The sequence below is a fragment of the Tenrec ecaudatus genome, chromosome 13 (genome assembly GCF_050624435.1).
Source record: "Tenrec ecaudatus isolate mTenEca1 chromosome 13, mTenEca1.hap1, whole genome shotgun sequence".
Taxonomy (NCBI): Eukaryota; Metazoa; Chordata; class Mammalia; order Afrosoricida; family Tenrecidae; genus Tenrec; species Tenrec ecaudatus.
In genome coordinates this window covers 83,924,029-83,945,919 of record NC_134542.1, presented here as the reverse complement: position 1 = coordinate 83,945,919, position 21,891 = coordinate 83,924,029, and positions in this window count along the sequence as shown.

The window sequence follows — 21,891 nt, the reverse complement described above, 5'->3', positions numbered from 1 at the left end:
GAACCTCAGAATTGGCCATTTATTTTGCACGGGCATTAAGTGTGTTAAAATGACCATTGCTTACCCTGACATCATAACTATATAGGCAATTGTAAAAACAGAAACAAAGTATATCCAGGTATGTTATATTGCTGACATACTTCTTAGTAAAAATCTGTGTGGGGCCAATGCCTTATAAACTTTAATTTTTTATTATATCCCAGGCACATAAAGGAAGATTTCTAATTTGATAAATCTCTTCTGGGAGCTAAGCTACATTCCAAACTCTATATTCTAGTTGCAGTCTTAGGGATGAGGTGGCTAGACTTGGTTACGTTACGTTACAAGTCCACCTCGAGAACCCAGGCAAAAGCTACGTTAGATGCAGCATTTGGTTTGGCTTTAAGATGGTGCGATGTTCTTTGTTGTAGGGCAGATACTGCATAATCTGGATGAAAAACGAGATCAGTATATTCTAAACTTGTAACATACTATGAACACAATTGGCCCCCAAAGTGTTTTAAATGAATAATTTTCTACTGGCTAAAAAAGTCTATGCCTCATGTGACTGTGGCATGGAATGCATGTTTTGTGAGGGTAACCGATCACCACTTCCTTTTTTTTTTTTTTGCCCTCTCCAGGAAAGAGCCATTGTGTTGTAGCGCGTAGACAATTGTACCAACTCTTTGGTGCTTGTTGTTGCAGTTTAGAGGTAAGGTGCATTGCAAGGCTGGTGGCAGTGCAGGCTTCTTTACAAGGATGAATGAAGATGAAAAGCAAGACAAATAGAAGCGAATGAGACACTGCTTTATGTGATTCATGATAGCTTGCGGTGAGCCTGTTAGCCTCTGCCTGGCTCTCCTCTCTGAGAGAATAATGGATAGCTACAATGTGTATAGTGACATTGTCAAACCATCAGGATTTGCTGATTATAGTGCTAAATATTGATCTCTGCTTCACATGTGTCAAAATTCTTTCTTCCCTTAATTAGAACTTCCCGAAGCACCATCCAAGAACAAACTGAATCTATCAGATCCCTGTGAAAGGGAGTGTGATACTAGAAGATAATTGTGACCTCTTGTCTTCCCCTTTTCTCTGGAGTTCTGAGATGACTTCGGCTGTCTCGCCTGCCCTTCCCTGCCCACGAGATCACCATGCTCATTTTTCCCAATCCGACCATGGGAAGATTTCGCCGAGCCTCTGCTTTTCATCATCCGGAGCCACCAGGGGAGTAGTCAGATGGCAGAGAGCCTTAAAGTGCCAGAAGGTGCCTTTTTCTATTTGTTTGTTTCATGGTACAGCGCACCAGGCAATGACCGGTGGCAACAATGTCATACAAAACGGGGACAGGCTCACCCAATCAAAGGGAGGTTTAAAATGAATACAGATCCCTTCATTTCTTCATGCAAGATCTGGGAAGGGCAATGTCAGGGTGCCATAGTCCCCCTGCTTATCAGTCGCATTCACTTAAAAAATGTTTTTAAGAAACTTTTCTCATAAAAATAACTCCCTTTTAGTTCTAAATTCCAGCATCAGTTGAAGCAGGGTAAAGCTCCCTACTAATTTGATATTACCATTCAATCAACTTCTATATTCTGTACTCTAGCAGTAATGTAATATAATGAAAGGTTGTGATATATGGTTTCAATTTGCGCCGCAAACTGAGCACTTAACTCATTTATCTTAGTTTACCTGTAATATATTGTTATTTTTTAATCATGACACCATGGTACATTTGCCTTTAGTTTGATGTGCTTGATAAAATCAATATTTCATTAAAAGATTTTCAAAAATTGTTTGTCTCAAGCACAGAGCCAGACCAATTTGGCAGCCAGTTTTTTTTTTTTTTAGAAGCAACCTCTTTCCTGATGCTGTTGCCTGATATTGCTCATAAACGTCTCTGTGAGCAGCCACCACCCCCACAAGCACGCTGTGTGGGGAATCTTGGTCTGCAGTTACCTCCCTAGTAAATTCGCAAGGTCTTTACTTATAATATGTGGTTCACAGGGGCTATAAATAGAAAATTCCAATTTTGACCTTTTCATGATAAATCTGGAAGAGGATGATGAAGGGAAGATTATTAAGCCTGCTGACTTAAAAAAAAATCCAGACAAGAATCTTTGTCCCTGTAGAGAGAAAGCTCCAAGTGTCCTGCCTGTACACACGTCTGCCTCCATAGCGGCCCAAGCCACCTGGCTAAGCTGCACTACAGGTGATCTGTGTCCCTGTAATGACAGGTTCGCCGAGAACTAAACTTTAAATTGGGTTGAGAAGCCTGAGACCGCAATGGAGAGGTGCCAGGTGGTTTCAAACATCCTGGTGCATAATCCTGACACTTTGTGCTTGTTTTAACGTGGCATAGTTTGCAAGTAGAGCTACTTACATGAGAAATGTTAACTAATGGCAACTGTCGACTTTTTCTTCCCTAGCTTAGGGATGTCGGAAGAAAAATGATCATTGGGCTGCCTGGTTAAAACACACATTACCCATTTTCTTGAAGCTATTCAGCTCACAGAAATAACACTTTTGCCTGTTTTCCCCTCCGTGTTACACATAAAATATATATTTATCACTATAAATCAATAACTCCCTACCTTTGCATGCTACCTTCATGCCCTTTGGAGATAAATGTAGACCGTGATCACTGGAGATGTGCTAACATCTCTGAATAGAGATTCAGCTGTTGTCTACATACACGCAATCTGATTAGGTAGAAGTCTCTACTTGTCTATTTAAATATGTGTGGCCTGTAAGATAACAAAAGCAAAATCCAGCCACTGATAAACCTCTATGTAATTATTGAAAAAAAAACAAACAAACTTTTTCCTTCCACTTTACGGTCACAGAATTTTACAAGTAACCAAAAAAATGGATGATGAAGATAAGTAAATTAATAATCACATAGGTAGTTTTCCATCACCAATGATTATCGGTTGAAGCAACTCACTCTTCCTTCACCTTCTGTCATAATTGGATGTATCAGACTTCGCAAGGGCTGGTGTACATAGGAATAGGTTTTTTTAACCAATAGCATTTAAGGACTCCCAGCTTTTCTTTAGTATACTCGCAACTGTGTGTTGCCCCAAATCTGGAAGAAATTAGTCATTCTTTTATCTATGAGAAATATTCACGACAGTTCTGCAGAGGTATATAGGGTCTAATAAAAAAAAAAACAACCCTACTCATCTTTAGTACGTATGTCCTTGCCGTGAATCTTAGCCAAAATAAGGAATAAATAAGTGGCACGTATGAATAGAACCTTTAAATAAGCAAGTGAGCCTTCTTCAGCAAGAAGCAACATTCTCTGGATATCAAAAATAATAACGGGTTTTGCAGCAAGGCAGCATGGAAACACGAGGGTGTAAGATATACTGTACTTTAAGCTCTGTTTGATGAATCTGAGCTCGGCTCCTGGGGGACAGATGACTTTAAACCATGCTCTTTTACTTTCTAATCCTGATTTGATTTGATTTGTGCTTTAATACGGCTGCCTGGCAATTCAACAGCAAATAGAGACTATTTATGTAATCAGCTTGTAAGTAGTGGGACAAGAAGAAACTCTCTAGAACCCTTTTGGAAAATAGTTTGTTGTACTTTTTATTTATTGAACAGCAGGGCTCCGGGCTTTCCAGTGCTCATTATAATTGGTTTTCTGCTTGAACTTTCTAAAACTGTCATGTCAATACTCAAACAGAATTTTTTTGCTTACTATATGGCTGTGGGCTCTATTTTCGCATGTGCAACTTGACAAAGTTCTTGTAATACCTTAGAGGCAAAGTTCTAGAGTTTCTTCGCTGTTTAAGAAAACTGGAATCTGGGGGCTTTGGTCTTTTGCACATTTGTGTTTTCATTTTACAATTAGATACCTTAAACTAAGATAGTGCTTCTCCCTCTGCCTACGCCTGGCCATTGTTAAGTATCTCTATTGTTTGGTGGGAGGGGCTCCCCTTTTGTTTTACCATCCAACAATATGCTCTTAATTCTACAACTCTGCAGCACTCTGACGTATTAAATCGTGTGTTCGTAGCTACACTTCAGCTTCCAGATGCTATTCGATAAAATGTTTTCTGCTCTCCTAAAAGTATTATTTCCAATACTTCTCTTTTACTTTTAGTGCAAATGTGAATTGTGAATCCCTCAGCCTCTCCTTTCAGAAACCATGGGAAAACGCCAACCAATCACTGATGCACACTAAGAATCGCATGTGACTTTAAAAGAAAGTGAACTGTTGGTTCAAACTTAAACTTTCAATCTCCAAGCCCGAAAACAACCTCATTTGAACAACACGCATGTCTAAATTTCCTCAAAGGTTATCCAATCACAGTCTCTTTTTTAACAAGAGACAGCACTTTTTACTCTAGAAATGTTTATCATTTTCTGTGTGGTCAGAGTGAAGATGAACAAAATGAATGTTCGATATCAGTGCTCTGTATTTCACTTTATTTTCTATTCTTTAGCATTCCTGTCTACTTACAGCACTTATCTCTTAGAAAATATTCAATGAGTGGGCATTTCTTCTTCATTTGAGAAATGCAGTATTCCAAAAATAGACAAAAAGTGGCCAGTGATAAAGCAAAAAATTGAATAAAAGCCACTAAGGTATAAAACAGTCCTGGCTTCAACTGAGCCAAGTGCATGTAGATTCTGTAACATTTCAGATAGAGATTGGCCCCCTTCAACGAGGAAGCTGATGACTTCGTGGTGTTCTGTACAGGTGACAGGAGGAAGACCGGGTGCCAGACAACTCACACTCTGCATTGACTTAACCTCATCCCACTGCCACCCAGAGCCTGCTGTGCTGCTGCTCAAAGCTGTGACTAAAAGGTTAAACTTATTTTTCTTTCAAAACCATCCCAGGTGCTGCATTTTGCAAATCCAAGTGTTCACTGACAAAGCAGCTACCCACAAGCGCAGGCCGACGTCAAACTCAATGAGAACAGCGAAAAGGCATCTGCAAGGGAAACAGGAAGCGTTCACCTGCTGCGACTGCTGATCAAATTTGCAACGGTAGTCTCGAGCCTGGTCCTTACGAAGACTGGTTGGATGCTACAGCGGCAGGTTACCTTTTGAGCACATCTCTGCTCAGATAGCCTTGCTGAGGCAAAATGAGAACCTCTGGGCTATGTGGACCCTTGCACAGTATGCAAGCTATAGGTTCCATCTGTTTACATGCTCATGCATTTAGAGCTCTTCATCTGCAGCCGCCAGAAATAGATTTCTGAATTACAGGCGGGAATGAGGAAGTCACTCAAAATAAAAGGCTGGTTCCAGATCGATCATCACAGTGTGAGTAGGAAGGAAAACACATTTCAGATGATCCAGAAATGGGAAGCACTTGGCAATGCTGGCTTGAAACAATAAGAGACATGGAGTCTTTTGCTGGACTCTTATTTATTTCAAATATTTGACTGCCGTGGACTTGTATATTTATACAGTCCTATCTCTGAGGGTGGTGGTGTTTAACCGCCGTAGTCTGCGGTGCTGGAGTATAGGTGGAAGGTGACCACTGGATCAAATAAAAATGCAAAATCCATTAAATTCTTAGGGTAAAACTCATTCTTGGAATCTCAAAAGAAAATAGCTCATACACGGGTGGTCTTTACTTTCATAATTTCATGTGTAAGCTATTCCTTGTGTTTAAATATCTAATCCTTTATATGCAAACTAAAAATAATCTATCTAAATTTTGGGGGAAATGTATTTGTCACTCTGTTGGTATATATGTACACATGTGTAGAAACTAACACATCTGGTTTGCCACTCTCAAATAAAGGCCTTCTTTTCTTCATGGGAAACGTGACACTCCTGTAAGGAACTGCATGGTTGTATTACCTAATTAAAGACCAAGGGTGAGTGCCAATGTGTTTCATCACACACAGCAACCAGCTGCGCTGCGCCCCGCGTGCCACACGCCAAAGACCGACCTGATTCCGTGGCGTTAGCTCCCAAAACTACATCAGGACTACTCTTTTAGGCAACTTGGAAATTTATATACTATGCACTAACCCTCCTGTAATATCCTCTCTCTCTTTCCTCTGGGCATTTATTGCTGTTCTTTCTAGTTCAGTAACCAGTGAGCAGAAGGTTCATTAAAACTAATTGAATTGGAAACTTGTCTGCCCTGGGAAATGTTAACTCTTTGTTGTTATCTCTAAGAAATTCCTTTTGTTATGTTCCTTTGAATCGAGTTATTGGATCTGAATATTACAAGTACTGTGTTAAAAGTGATTTCCATCTTTGTGATGGTCTAGACAGCAAGTTTCGGGGGTGGGGGGGGATGTCCATACATTGGATTGGATTTAACTAAAATAAAGCAGCATTTTATTCAGTGGTGTAAACAGCAATATTGCACATTGTTCCAAAACTGGAACAATGTTGTCCTGCTACCTCTTGGGGGTCTTCTAGTCGTGACGACACTGACTGGGAAAGGAATTTTTCAAATAGCAGCACAGGTCTCTGTGAGGGCTCGTGCTCACTTGGTAAAACAAGTAACACACCTGGCAGGTTATCAGAGTCCATGTCTGTGGAGTACGGATTATCAGAGAACATTAATCCCATAAAGGCTGCCATTCTATCCATTTGAGCAAATGTCAAAATGAAAATATTATAATTATTATTAATGATATAGGGAACCTCACTTTAACTCGTCATTTGTAATCATTTGGAAGTTTTGCTGAAATAAAAACAAACAGTTGAAATAAGGGCCCAGAAGGCTGTGTGTGTTCTGGAATTGTTTGGAGCAGGGAAATATTGATAAAATTGGAAACACTTGATAATCGTCACAGTGGTAGTTTTTTTTTTTGTTTTTTTTTTGCCGGCTTTAAAAAAAATCAATGGAAAATAACAGGCAACCCACTGTTGCTAATAAAAGTAAATATTTATGACGGATTTGACTGTACTTCAATACCAGTCAATCACTTTCTAAAGGATCTTTGCAATTCATTAACCTCTTTTTACTGGTTTTGTCCCTGTTGGTATTCGCTATTAAAAAAGAATAAGGGAGGGGGTTTTGATTTTTCTGTTCTCATCATTCATAGCTTATTTGTTCCTTCCCTTCATTCCCATACATTGCTGCTAAATTGATTGTCTGTTTAGGCATATGAATGATAAAGCAGCAGTGCCGGCAGGATTGAAAGCCTCCATTAATTTCTGAGGAAGGTGTGCGCTCCTCTGCTCCAACCACAACTGGAAACAACCCTGCTGCCTCTCGTGTCTTCTCTCACGAGTCATTCTTGACGTGATAGAGTCTACGTAACTCTCGGACTTCTCTTTTAAGCTTCTCCCTGGGCAATTTTAAGAGGACATATTTATTAATATCTCGTAGCTTTCCGTCTTCCGTTATTTTCACCCTGGCCACAATTCTTTAAGAACAAGAAGCTATATCGCCAAGGTTTCTTCTTCTTTTTTACTTTTAACAGCGTGGAAAACATACTTATAAGGTATTTTTAAAAGGCTACAAAGTGGCATTCATTAAGTAATCTGCCCTCCCTTTCATGCTGTCAAAGGCATCTTTCCTTATTAAAGACGGCTATTCAGAGCCCTTACATGACACAGTTTTTGGTTTCTGAGATCTGTGTTTAAAAATAATAGCACTACACTTTATGGCTTGTTTTATTTTTTTAACTTCTTAAAATATTCAGAAAATCCTAACTATCTAAAATTATCTGTAGTCACTGTGTTTCCTTACAGAGGTATTCTGTGATGTATTACAGTGGTACTTTAAGTTGCTTTAATTGCCGTTGTAAGTACATATTTTGTCACTGACTAACGGACTGAACAGACGTGTAAAACCTGCATAACTTACCAGTATGTGTAAATGAAAGCCACCTCTAGGCAGCCTTACATGATAATTCTCTATGGAGATGGAGTCGTTTAACTCTCTCAACGGTATGTGGCTTCAACACCCCCATGATCTCCAATACGAAATAATATTTATTGCGTTATATGGGTTGCTGTAGCACAAGCACTTCACTGTTAGAGACAAAGAGAGAGAGAGAGAGAGAGAGAGAGAGAGAGAGAGAGAGAGAGAGAGAGAGAGAGAGAGAGATCATCTCATTTATTTCTCTCAATGACTCAATGAGGAAGATCCCATTATCACTGTACTTTCTGGAATGAGGAAACTGAGGCTGGTGGACTTGAAATCATTTATCAAGGTCACATACCTGTAAAGCAGCGACCCCTGAACTCAACGGAGCACATAATCTCAATGTTTTACTCCACTTCTGTTGATCATTCCCCATGGTCTACCCTTGGATACACATGCACGTGCATACACACTGTTTTGGTTTTTGTGTGTGTGTGTGTGGTAGATTTGCCGCTCCTTTCCCCGACTCTTGAGCCTGTAGGTGATGCACAGTTTAAATACTCAACTACTATCCAAAAAGTTTGATATTTCAAACCCACCCAAAAGTCCCTCCAAAGAGAGACCTGGTGGTCTGCTTCCCAAAGGCAACAGCCTTGAGAACCCTGTGGAGTGCTTCTATTCTGTGCACATGAGACGGAGCAGTAGCCATGTGTCAGAATCAGTGGACAACAAGCAGCCACAATAACATTCTCCTATCCCGGGTATTAATATCTCCCAAGGGCAAGGAACTCTTATTCCTCCCTGTGCTCTAGGCGGCCTTCACTCTGCAATTCCAATGGAGTAGGAGTTCTTGAATTGCTAGAGGGTGCAGACTATAAAGGATAAACTGTATTTAATTCTTTGAATTCTTTCTATGTAAAGGCCCTGCGCACTATACAAACACACACACACACACACACACAACGAGGCTAGTTTCAGAGATGAGAGAGAAATTTAAAAAAAACATAAGAGAATATGTGGCGCAGCCAGTAAACATAGAAACAGCAACAGCTCGAAGCCCGACCTTAATCTTACTCCCTGACACCTTCCTACTGAGAACTCTGGGTGGACCAAATGCCTTACAATCTTATCCCAAGTGCCACAGTCTCTCCATCGAAAGGAAAAAGACATAAGGGATTTCTTTAACCCATGCTGGCAACTTGACCTACTATACAAGCCAACACTTCAAATGGAGGCCTCACCAGTCTCTCTATGGAGAGTCAACATCGGGGGAGTTCCTTTGAAAACGGGAAGGTGTTCAGCTTTCCTAATATCAGCTCTTAACAGTTTCTCATTTAGAAACCTTGCCATCAATTGATATTTAATTCACTTCGGTAGTTTTCATGAGGCAAAATGGGCACCTTAAAACCTTATGAGAGCCAACTAAGATGCCCAGACAACCAAGATCAGTGGTTCTCAACCTTCCTAATGCCATGACCCCTTATCAAAAAATTATTTCCGTTGCTACTTCATAACTGCAATTTTGCTACTTTTATGAGTCAGGCGACCCCTGTGAAAGAGTTGTTTGCCCCCCAAAGGGGTCATGACCGATAGGTTGAGAACCACCAACCTAAATGATACCCAGCTACCACTACTAAACTGACTCAAACTTACTGCCATTGAGTTGATTTTGGTTCATAGTGACCTTATAGGACAGGGTGGGCCTGGCCCTGTGGGTTTCTGATACCGTAACTTAAAGAACAGAAAGCCTTGTCTTTCTCCTCAAAGCAGCTAGAAATTTCAAATTGCTGACCCTGTGGTTAGGAGCCTGATGTGTGACCCACACCACCATGGGAGTCAGCACACCATGAGCAACTGTTAGGAAAAGGATCACCTTAGAAGAAAAATGATAAACATAACCCCAAATCGTAAAAGAGACCAAGGTTACTGGTCAAAGAGAGACATGTGAAACAACAAAGACAATTGCCCTTAGTCACTCCTCATGTCTGAAATTTAGTTTGCCCTGTACCTCAACCATGCAGCAGAAAGGTCTACAAAGAGAGAAACTACCCTAGTGAGGTAGCTGCGTCCTCGAACAGTCAATGGTCTAGGATCAAAAGGGGAACTCTCTCTTATCTAAGGACAAAGTTTCAGGAAAGTTAGGAAAAACTGAGGAACAGAAACATGAACAGAGGGAAGAATCTTGATAAGTGATGTTACATTGAGGGGATTACAATGAATGAGATGAAATAAGATGTGAATGAAATGTGGAATGTAGAATGGGTGATCAGTGCTGTAAACTTTCACCCAATTCACCATAAAAAGTTAAAATAAAATCCCAACTATGTGGATTCCTAACCCCAACCCTCTTCAGAAGAATTTGCTTCAGAGGACGACACTGGGGGTACATCTTGAGGAGAGGGGCACGTCAGATTAGAGCACATGGGAGGAATGAAAAGGGATGGAGAGGGAGGACAGGAGATCCTGGCCCACCAAGCTCTGAGGACAATGTTCCTACTTGGAACAGACAACACACGGGGAGGACTGTAGGACTGGTCCCATTATGGGACTCGGCGTCCCTCACAGAACCGTGGCACTTTGGGGACAGCACTGGAGACACAGTGTGGGAATAGTGCATGGTCTGCCCCATCACGCTGGGGTGATGCACTGAGGGCATGCAGCAGAGCAGCAGGGGGAGCAGAGTGATGAAAATCCCAGGGAATGCTAAGAATAAACTTGGGAGACAGAGTGTGGCACCTCATCAGACTCGACTGGAAAATACTCGTAAAGGCCAACAAATAGACCTTGAACTATTTATAGGTTTTTCCATTTTTGTCAGTGGCTTTCTTTTTGTTATTGTTTTTTGTTCTTATTTTGGGTTGTTGTTGCTATTGTTTTGTTGGTTTTGACTTTCTTTGTTGTTTTATTTGGTTTTGCCTGGGTTTTGTATCAGCATGTCTATCTAGATAATACAGGCAGGATAAATAATTCAGTGATAAACAGGACCAATGGTTGGAGAGGATATGGGAGAAGAGGAGATGGTAGAAAGGAAGGCGGGGGGAGGGGGGGCTGGAGAACCAACCCAGGGACAAGGGAACAACAAGTGAACTAAAATCAATGGATGCCTAGTGGGGCTTAATCAAGAGCAATGTAGCAGTGAGGAATTACTAAAGCTGAATGAAGGCCGAATATGATGGTGGTACAAGAGGAAAGTAAAAGGAAATAGAAGAAAGAACCAGAAGGCAAAGGACATTTATAGAGGCCTAACTACAGGCATGCACATATGTAAATATATATATATATATATATATATATATATATATATATATATATATATATATATATATATATATATATATAACGAGGGGAATAGAACTACGTACTCATATCTATATGCTAAGAATTAAGGTTGCAGCTGGACATAGGCCTTGACTCAAGTACTCCCTCCACAAAAGAACACCTATTCTGATGACCTGGCATTCTGTGATGCTCACCTTCCCCACACCATCGCTGAAGACAAATGGGTGCATAAGCAAATGTGGTGAAGAAAGCTGATGGTGCCCAGCTATCAAAAGATACAGCATCTGGGGTTTTAAAGGCTTGAAAATAAACAAGCGGCCATCTAGCTCAGAAGCAACAAAGCCCACGCGGAAGAACCATACCAGCCTGTGTGATCATGAGGTGTCAATGGGATTAGGTATCAGGCATCTAAGACCCAGAGCAAAATCATACCTAATGTGAAAGGGGCAGGGAGCGAGGGGGGCATGGAGTGGAGACCCAATGCCCATCTGTAGACAATTAGACATCCCCACACAGAGGGGTCACAGGGTAGAGATGAGCCAGTCAGGGTGCAGTATAGCACTGATGAAACACACAACTTTCCTCTGGTTCTTTGGTGCTTTCTTGCTGCCACTATGATGACCTCAATTCTACCTTACAAATCAGATTAGACCAGAACATGCACCCTGCTAAAGATAAGAGCTCACAACACAGGGAATCCAGGATAGACAAACCCCTCAGGGCCAACAATGAGAGTAGAGACACCAGGAGGATCAGGGTAGGGTGGAGGGAGAAAGGGGGAATCAATCACAAGGATCAAACTAGAACCCCTTCCCAGAGGGATGAATAATGGAAAAATGATGAAGGGCAATGGAGGATCATGTAAGATGTGGAAATAATAATCTGGAAAGATAAAGCTTTGTAAATGATGGTGGCAGCATATGTGCAAATGTGTTTACACACTGGATGAACATATGGATTGTGATATGAGATGTAAGAGCCCCAAACAAAAGGGTTTTTTAAAGTTAAAATAAGAAATAAGTGAAGAAATCCATCTATTTCAGTTGTGAAGACCAGTCTCTTATTTTTCACAGTAATGGGTACACACAGAGCACTGTATTTTTGAGCTTCCATCTGTATGTAGCTCTTATATTACAGCAACTAGGTCCGAACATACATAGAATAAGTGACTGGCTAAAAAGAAGCCGACTTCAAAGTAAGTAGGATTAAAATGAGCTCATCCCACTGGTGGCAAGGAAGGAAGGATGGGAGAAAAAAGCTCCCAGATACAGGCCTCCAGTAAACAGCCCATGCCCTTTGACTGTCATTCATTATGTAGTTTCCCACTGTGCACCCTGTCTTGTCTTTCAGATAGTACGTACTCCATTAAAAATAAAACCTCATCAGAATAGATTATGAAGATCGGGTACCAGTCACACAAAAGATGTAAATGGCATAAGTTGGCTTTGCAAGTAAAAAAAAAATTTTTTCTTCTTGCTAGTTATATGGCCTCAACCACTTGCTTGAAGAAGAGAGTGTATTAAGAGAAAATGCAGCAAAGGCAAGAGATCTCAGTGGTTTGACAGCTAAGAGGAAATATACATTCACAAAGGTCATGAAGAAAAATTGTTTTGACACTAAATATTTTTTTCAAAAATATATTTCTAGGGGGAGCACAGCAGCACAGCTGCTGGACTAACTGTGAGGTCAGCAGTTTGGAACCATCAACCACTCTGAAACAAATGAGACTTTTCACTCCCATAAAGAGTTCACGTCTCAGAAACCCACATGGGCAGTTCTACTTTGTCCTATAGGATCACTCTGAGTCAGAATCAGCTAGATGGCAGCGAGGGTGGGTTGGTTTGGAGGATAACTACCTAGCTATCCATTTAACATTATCTAAAAGAGCTGCGATGTTTGCTACACTGTAAATCTATCTTAACTTCCTTTGATAAAGTTGACAGAATGAATTTCAAAAGAACAATTCAGCAAAGTAGTAAAGCCTTCCATTTAGAACAAGATCAAGGGGAAAGGAAATCCAATTCAGTGGTATCCATGGATGGTAAAATATTTCATTAAGGTTGCCCATTCATGAGACTTCTGAAGTTAGTGGTTTATCCAGAGCAGCTGGAGTTCATATGATAAGTGGAAGCCTCCTGGTCATAGCTGCTATGGTCAAAATGTACGGCACTTCAGGATACCTGGGCCATGTGCTCTGTCTTCCCGTTTATTCATCCTTGTCTGCTGGTCTACATGCTGACTCTGAAGAGCAAGTAACTTGATTTTCACAAGTTCGCCTTACACTTGTCCTCATGTCCTCTAGTGTTTTTTTAATCTCTGAAGTCTCATTCACATTGATTTACAAATCTACTACATACTTAGTACTTCCTGACTGATGTTACACTCTTTAAGACTCTCACTTCCATTGAGTCAATGCTGTCTCATAGCAATGGCCTGTGGGTTTATGAGACTGTAACTGTTCACAAGAATAGAAAGCCCAGTGTTTCTTCCATGGAGCTGCTAGTGGTTTCGAGCTGATGACCATTCAGTTCGCAGCCCAACACGTAAGCACTACACCACCTGGGCTCCTTTTTAAAATATATATCCATAGTTCACATTGTTTTCAATAAAATAGCAGATACCTCATATCCCAAAATATTTTGGCAAAGGAGTTTTTAAACTAACTGATCAGCAATCAGTTATATACCTAATGATATTTACATTATCTTGGGACACACATGTATTGAGAGTTGAATATCTGGGATGACAGGTGCTACCCAATTGCAATTTTTTCATGACCTACATGTGAAGCCAATTAAAAACAAGCCTCCCGACATCAATAACTAACTTGAGTGCCTTACTGTAAAATCACCAAGAGGATTGACATGCACATCCTCAAGGATGTCATCCAACTTCTTTAGATCTTAGTGTTCCCTTCTGAAAATATAAAGGTTGAATGATCTGATCCCTTTAAATCCTTAATAGTACCGAACTCTGACATACATTTCCAGGAATAGTGGAGAAGGAAGACTTGAGCTACCAAGTGGGCAGGTAAAAAGGGAAGATTGGAAAGGTCACTGATGACAAAATTCATAATTTGGTGCTAAAACTTGGCCTGGTAAGCAGTGCTAAGAACTGGTAAATGTTCTGAGCTTATCTTCAAGATTAGGAGACAGAGTCAATCAAAAGGATTAATTTTTGTAAGTTTGAAGGCCCTTCTAGAGAGGCAGGAAATTCAAGCCACTGATCTTGAGATCCCCTGTTGCCCTGTGATGGTATCTGAGTCAGATGGGGGGCCAACTCCCACCTTGTGGGAAGGAATCTTCGCTGGGCTTCTCTCCTCTAGCAAGACCTTTGCATTTCAAGGGGAAAGGGACCTCTGACCTCCAACGGGCCATCTCCACTGCCCAGCCACGGATTTCTGCAGCATGCAGCAACCTCTCACTCAAAGAGCAGGCCCCTCACTAATGCCTCTGTGTAGCGTGAGGACGACAATCTAGTTTGAAATTCTCACAAAAGAATAAGTGAAAATCATCCTTTTTCTTAATCCCTCTTAGCCCTATCAGCTCATGAAACGAAAGTGAAGAACCAAGAGTTTGTGAGCTGTACGGAGAAAGTAATAGACAGGTGGTAGCACATCAATCCATTCGCACACACTCCTATATTGGAGAAATGTGTGTGACCTTTGATGCCTGAGAAGGTCTTGCCAAAGTTAAGGTCATCTAGACTGTTTCTCTTCAATGTTTTATAAATGTAATCTTGGCTTCCCACCCCTTCCCTTACCCTTCCAGAGACTTCGCTGTTTGGATCATCTATCTCAAGTTCGTGGTACAGGCCAACTGACAGGTGCTCTCCTGATTTCCTAGAGAGGAAGCTATGGGCATTGCAATATAAATTTATGTCCAGGATATTTCTTCTTTAATATACTTTAGTGAGCTCTAAATAAATTTCTCTCCTCTTTTTAATAGATTTCCCATATCTCATAATTAAAATAATAAATGCCATTATAGTATTATCATTAAAAAGGCTCAAAGATTTTTTCCTTTATATCCCTTGTTATTAGGAATAATTATATTGATTGAGTGAATGGAAAGGCTTGAAATATCATAAAATATGATCCTTATTTTTCAGATGAAGAAATTGAAACTCACAGAATTTAACTGACATACTACTCAATCTTCTGATTCTGAGTTCAGTGCTGTTTCTTTATGGTAAAAAAAATTACCCATTTAAGATGAAATAATGGATTTCTGAAGATACTGAGGGCCTTGGAGCTTTGCAATGCATCTCCTACACAGGTAAAGAAGGTAAAGTGTCTACTCTGTCCCATTTCTATAGGGCCCTTTTCCTGCTCATCATGTAAGACCTACCTAATGAGATGAGCAGCTATGAGCCTCGAAGAGAAATGACATGTGAACCCAACAGAACGAAAGAAAATCTTCCTCCTAATCCATTTTATCGCGGTTAGTTATTTTGGAGCTAGTTCCACTCATGGAAACTCCCTGTGTAATGGAACAGAACATTGTCCAAACTTGCACCATCTTCCCAATTGATATATTTGAGTCAATTGTTATCACCCGTGTCAATCCATCTCACTAAGGATTTCCTTCACCTTTGCTGGCCCCCACTTTAGCAAACTTAAGGTCCATCTCCAAAGACTCATCCCTCCTAATGGGAAATCCAAACTGCATGGACATCTCAAACAATCTTTTGGGATCCATAGAGTTTTCATTGGCTAAATTTTGGGAGTAGATAACCAGTCTGTTCCTTTCATCTTAGTCTGGAATCTATGCCAAAATCTGTCCACCATAAGTAGTCCTACTGGTATTGTAAATACTAGTGACCTAACTTCCAGCATCATAGGCAATATATGAACCACCACAATATGCTATTTTTTGTCCTTATTGTCAGGTGTCATACACTTGGTTCTGACTCATAGTGACCCTATGCAAAATAGGGGGCCACTATCTGGCCCTGCATCATCCTCAAAATCACTACTATGTTTGAGTCCATTGGTATAGCTACTAGGTCAATCCATTTCATAGTGCCCCAATTTTCATATTTCCCCAAAATAACTTCATTATAAAAAGGAGTGTCTCATTTACTTGTAGGAAAATGGCACAGCCTGGGCTAAAGGAAGAGAAAGCATTGATAAAGTGATGGGCTAAAATTCTCCTTTTCAGATCATTCATTTAAGCCACAATTTGCTCCACATCTGTGATAGACCTGTGCTCCTACAAACTCAATCACTTTCCAAGCCCTGAGTCATTCCCTCCCCCCCAAAAGAAATTAATTAATATTACCAATGATCATATAGAAATCGTGACTCTAGTTATGTACTGCCAAGTTGGTCCTACTCATAGTGATTCTGTGTCCAACAGAACAACACACTACCCAGTCCTACACAATCCTGACAATCCTTGTGATATGTGAGTCCATTGTTGCAGGCAAGTGTCAATCAATTTCATTCAAAGTCTCACCCCTTGTCACAGACCTCCGCCTCCAGGAAGGGACTCCTGATACCATGTCCGAAGTACACCAAAGTTGCACCATCCATGCTACTGGGGAGCATTCTAACTAGGCTTCTTGCAGGACCCATTTGGTAGTTCTTTTAACAATTCCTGGCGCATTCAACATTCTTCATTAATACCATAATTCAAAGGCATCAATTCTTTTTTCATATACCTTATTCATTGTCCACTTTTTGAATGCATATGAAGTGATTGAAAATTTAATGGCTTGGGTTGGGCACACCTTAATCTAAAGTGGCAGCTTTATATTTTTAGCACGTTCGTTGAGTTGTTTTGCAACAGCTCTGCCCAAGAGAATAGCATTTGATGTCTTGATTGCTGTCTCCATGGGCGTTGATTGCAGATTCAAGTAAAATGAAACCTTTGTCAGCTTTAATATCTTCTTGGTTTATCATAATGATACCTGTTGGTCTAATTGTGGAGGATGATGTTTTCCTTCTGTTGATCTGTTATCCATCCTGTGGACTGTCACCTTTGATCTTTATCAGTTAGTGCTTGGAGCAAACAAAGTGTGTCATCTGCATATCGTAGGTTGCTGATGAGTCTTCTTCCAATTCTGATGTACATTTGCTCTTATGCAGTCCACCTTCTCAGGCTGTTTGCTCTACATGCAGATTGAAGAACTATGGTAAAGGATACAAACCTCAGATAGGCCTTTCCTTATATTCAAGAACTTTTTCTAGTGATTTAAGCAAAATTTTCCAAACCAAATTGATTTTTATTCGACAATTCATATATTTTGTTATTTGTAGCACTAACTGCAATTCCCCCCACATAACAGTGTTCTTTCTACTTTCTCCTCAGGAAGAAAAAGCAGAATGGAAGAAAATATGATTCATGCTTCTTTTCTCTTAAGAATTATGAAGGAAGGGAGAGAGGAAGGGGCAGAGGAAGGGAGGTAGGGAGGAAGGCAAATGAGCAGCTGCTCACCGCCATTGAATTGTTGTGTATACTTCACTCAAGTCAAAAATGCTTTGTAGGCACAGGAGAAGCACACCAGCCTGTGTGATCATGAGGTGTCTATGGGATCAGATATCAGGCATCAAAGACCCAGAACAAAAAATCATATCAATGTGAATGAGGGGGAGTACGGAGTAGAGACCCAAAATTCATCTGTAGACAATTAAACATCCCGTTACAGAAAGGTCACAAGGAAGAGACAAGCCAGTCAGGGTGCAGTATAGCACTGATGAAACATACAAGTTTCCTCTAGCTCTTTAAGGTTCCTCCCACCCCACCACCACCTATCATGATCCCAATTCTACCTCACAAATCAGGCTAGACCAGAGCATGTACACCGATACAGATGAGAGCTGGAAACACAGGGAATCCAGGACAGATAAACCCCTCAGGACCAATAATGAGGGTAGCAATACCAGGAGAGGAAGGGGAAGGTGGGGTGAGAAAGGGGGAACTGATCACAGATATTTACATATAACCGCCTCCCTGGGTGATGGGCAACAGAAAAGTGGGTGAAGGGAGAGATCAATCAGTGTAAGACATGAAAAAATAATAATAATTTGTAAATTATCAAAGGTTCATGAGGAAGGGAGGGTGGGAGAGGGAGGGGGAAATGAGGGACTGATACCAAGGGTTCAAGTAGAAAGCAAATGTTTTGAAAATGATGTTAACAACAAATGTACAAATGTGCTTGATACAAGGGATGTCTGTATGGATTGTGATGAGCTGTATTAGCTCCTAAAAATGACGTTTTTAAAAAAAGAAAAAGACCTTACTGAGATGTAGTGACACAATAACTGTAAAATGGGCTTAAAGCTAGCAATGGCTGTGAACATGACACAAGACCAGTTGGGGGTTCCTTGTGCTCAGCATTGGGCAGCTGGTATCTGGGACTGACTGGCTGGCACCTCACCACAGCAGCACAGCATGAGCTCAGATGTATTTGTCAAATGGGAGACACTCAGAGGGATAGGACTGTGTATTACTGGAGAGTCAAACACACCTGGGGATCCAAAGAAGAACTGCCTAAAAAGTAACATTTAAATTCAAGCTTGAAATAATTGACATGGGTTAGCAAGTCATGAAACGCAAAGGCATCAATCCTTCGTTTGAAATATAGTGATAGCAAAGAATATCGGAACGACCATGGATGCTAGAAGAACAAGCAAATCTGACTTGGAAGAAGTACAAACAGAATATCTCTTAAAAATGAGAATGACAAGAGCTCCAAGACAAAAATGCAACACATTGACATGCAGCAGGGAACCAATAGAAAGGGGCCGGCCACGTTACCAACTAAGTGCATAGCACCACCCTCCCCCCAAGAAGAATTCACTTCAGAGGACAACACTGACACTACAGCTCAAGAAGAGGGAAGAGGACTGGTCTGCTTGGAGCACACAGGAACCAATGAGGGGCCATGCGGTGGGGGGGGTGGGGGGAAGAAGAGTGACACACATCCTGGCTCACCAAGCCCTGAGGACAATGTTCCTGCTCAGAAAAGCAATGCACAGAGATGACCACAGGCCCGGCCTCACCGTGGGACACAACATTCCTCATTGACCCATAGCACCATGGAGGACAACACTAGAGACACACAGTGGGAATTGTGTCCACCATGAACCCACCACGCTGAAGCCAGCCCCTGGGGGCTTGCAGCAGAGCATCAGGGGAAACAGAGCAATGAAGTCCCCACGGATAGAAGCAGTGCCAGGGCATGGAACCCCATTAGACTTGACTGGAAAACACCTGTGAAGGAAAACAAACAGACTCTGGACTATTTATATGTTTGTGTGTATGTTGTTGTTGTAGCTATTGTTTTACTTTCTATTGGGGCTTCGTGGTACTCAATCTTGTGTTAGTACATAGCATGTCTACCTGGAAGGGATAGCAGAATAAACAAGCCAGAAGAGAAAACAATGAGATGACAGTTCCAGGGGGACATGAGGATAAGGGTGGTGGGGGAAAGGAAGAGGGTGTTAACAAGCCCAGGGACAAGGGAATAACAAGTGATCCAAAATCAGTCTAAAGGAGAGTGTGGAAGGTCTGGCAGGGCTGGATGAAGACCAATGTAACCGAGAGGAATTCCTTAAACCCAAATGAAGGCAGAATATGATAGTGGGACAAGAGGAAGGTAAAAAGAAACAGAGGAAAGAACTAGGAGGCAAAGGGTAGTCATAGAGATTTCATAACAGACATATAAAGATGTAAATATATATATATATATATATATATGACAAGGGGGGAAATATATCTATGTACATATATTTATAGGTTTAGTATTAAGGAAACAGATGGACAGTGGGCCCCTGCTCAATTACTCCCTCAACACAAGAACACTTTGTTCTAACAATTTGGCAGTCTGAGATGCTCACCTGCCTAGCACAATCACTGATGACAATTGGTGCACAGGCAAATGTGGTGAAGAAAGCTGATGGTGCCCAGCTAACAAAAGATATAGTATCTGAAGTCTTAAAGATCTGAAGATAATCAAGCAACCATCTAGCTGAGAGACAACAAAACCCACATAAAAGAAGCACACCGGCCTGTCCCGACTAGATCACTGAGGACAAAGTGGTTGCATAAGCAAAAGTTGCAAACAAAGCTGATGGTACCCAGTTAGCAAATGATATAGCATCAGGGGTCTTAAAGACTTGAAGACAATCAGGTGGCCATCTAACTAAGAAACAACAAAGCCCACAAGGAAGAAGCACACCAGCCTACCCCGACGTGAATGCTGAAGACAAAGCAGGCACATTGGCAAGTGCAGTAAAGAAAGGTGATGGTGCCCAGTTGTCAAAATATATAAAATCTTGGGTCCCATAGGCTGGAAGATAAACAAGGGGCCATCTAACTGAAAAACAACAAAGTCCACATGGAAAATGCACACCAGCCTGAGAGATGACAAGGCATCAAAGGGATTAGGTATCATGTATCAAAGACAAAAAAAATCATAGCATTGTGAATGAGGGGAACTGCAGAGTGGGGACCCAGGGCCCATCTGTGGGAAATTGGACATCCCCTTGCAGAAGGGCTGTGGGGAGGTGACGAACCAGTCAGAGTGTAGTGTAGCAACGATGAAACATAAAATTTTCCTCTAGTTCTTGAATGCTTCCTCCCCCCGCCCCCCCCCCACCACTTTCAGTATCCCAATTCTACCTTACATAACTGGTTGGACTGGGATATGTACACTGGCACAGATAGGAACTGGAAATATGGGGAATCCAGGACAGATGAGCCCCTCAGGAACAGTGGTGAGAGTGGCGATACCAGAAAGGTGGAGGGAGGGTGAGGGAGAAATGGGAAACAGATGACAAGGTCTACATGTAACCTCCTCTCTGGAGGACGGACAGTGGGGAACTGGGTGAGGAGGACATCGGATGGTGTAAGATATGATAAAATAATAATTATTTCTAAATTACCAAGGGTTCTGGGGGAGGGGTAGTGGGAAGGAAAGAGAAAATGAGGAGTTGATGCCAGGGGCTCAGGTGGAGAGTGGGTGTTTTGAAAATGATGATGGCAACATATGTACAAATTTGCTGGATACAAATGATATATGTACAGATTGTAAAAAGAGTTGTATGAGCCCCTAATAAAATGATTTTTAAGTGAGTCTGGAAAAACTTTGTCCCATGCTCTTTGGACATATTATTGGCAAATACCAGTCCCCGGAAAAGTTCATCATGCTTGGTAATGTAGAAGGTCAAGAAAGTCCTCAAAGAAACACATTGAGACAGAGGCTGCAGCATCAGTTCAAACCCAACAGGACGGGGCCTATGTTAGGTTGGGCAAAGTTCTCTATGAGTCAGAACTAACCCTATGGTACCAAACAACAACAATAGCAAGTCACAGAACAGTTCTGAAGAGCTGCAACAACACATGAATTGGTCCCCGGCAAGAGGGAATGTGGTCACATAAAAACCTAGAGCCCACATGAATGGAACAGCAAGGATTACAGCGAAACTACCCGGGAACTTGGAATATCCAGAAGAAATCTGTCCAAAGAACAAAATAACTCAGATATGCAATCGGAATCAGTGAGGTGGAATCTTCTGCTAAATGAAGCCTTCGGAGTAGCAGGTGCCCAAATACTAGTGCTACTGGTAGGCACAGGTCAGAGGTCAACGCGCTGGGGAGGCAGCTCATTCCCATTTACTAATACCTGGTGTCAGAGACTCCCTCTGGTTCAACCTCTTCTAACCCACTGGCAAGCTTCCACCAAGCCCTTTGCAGCTGGAGAGCTGGAGTCTGCTCATCCTGTCAGCTTAGTGGATCTTCAGCCCGTCAAATCAAGCCTATGCGCTGACCATGCAAAACCAGGGGAGCAAACTACATCCTTGCCACAATGCGCAGCTGACC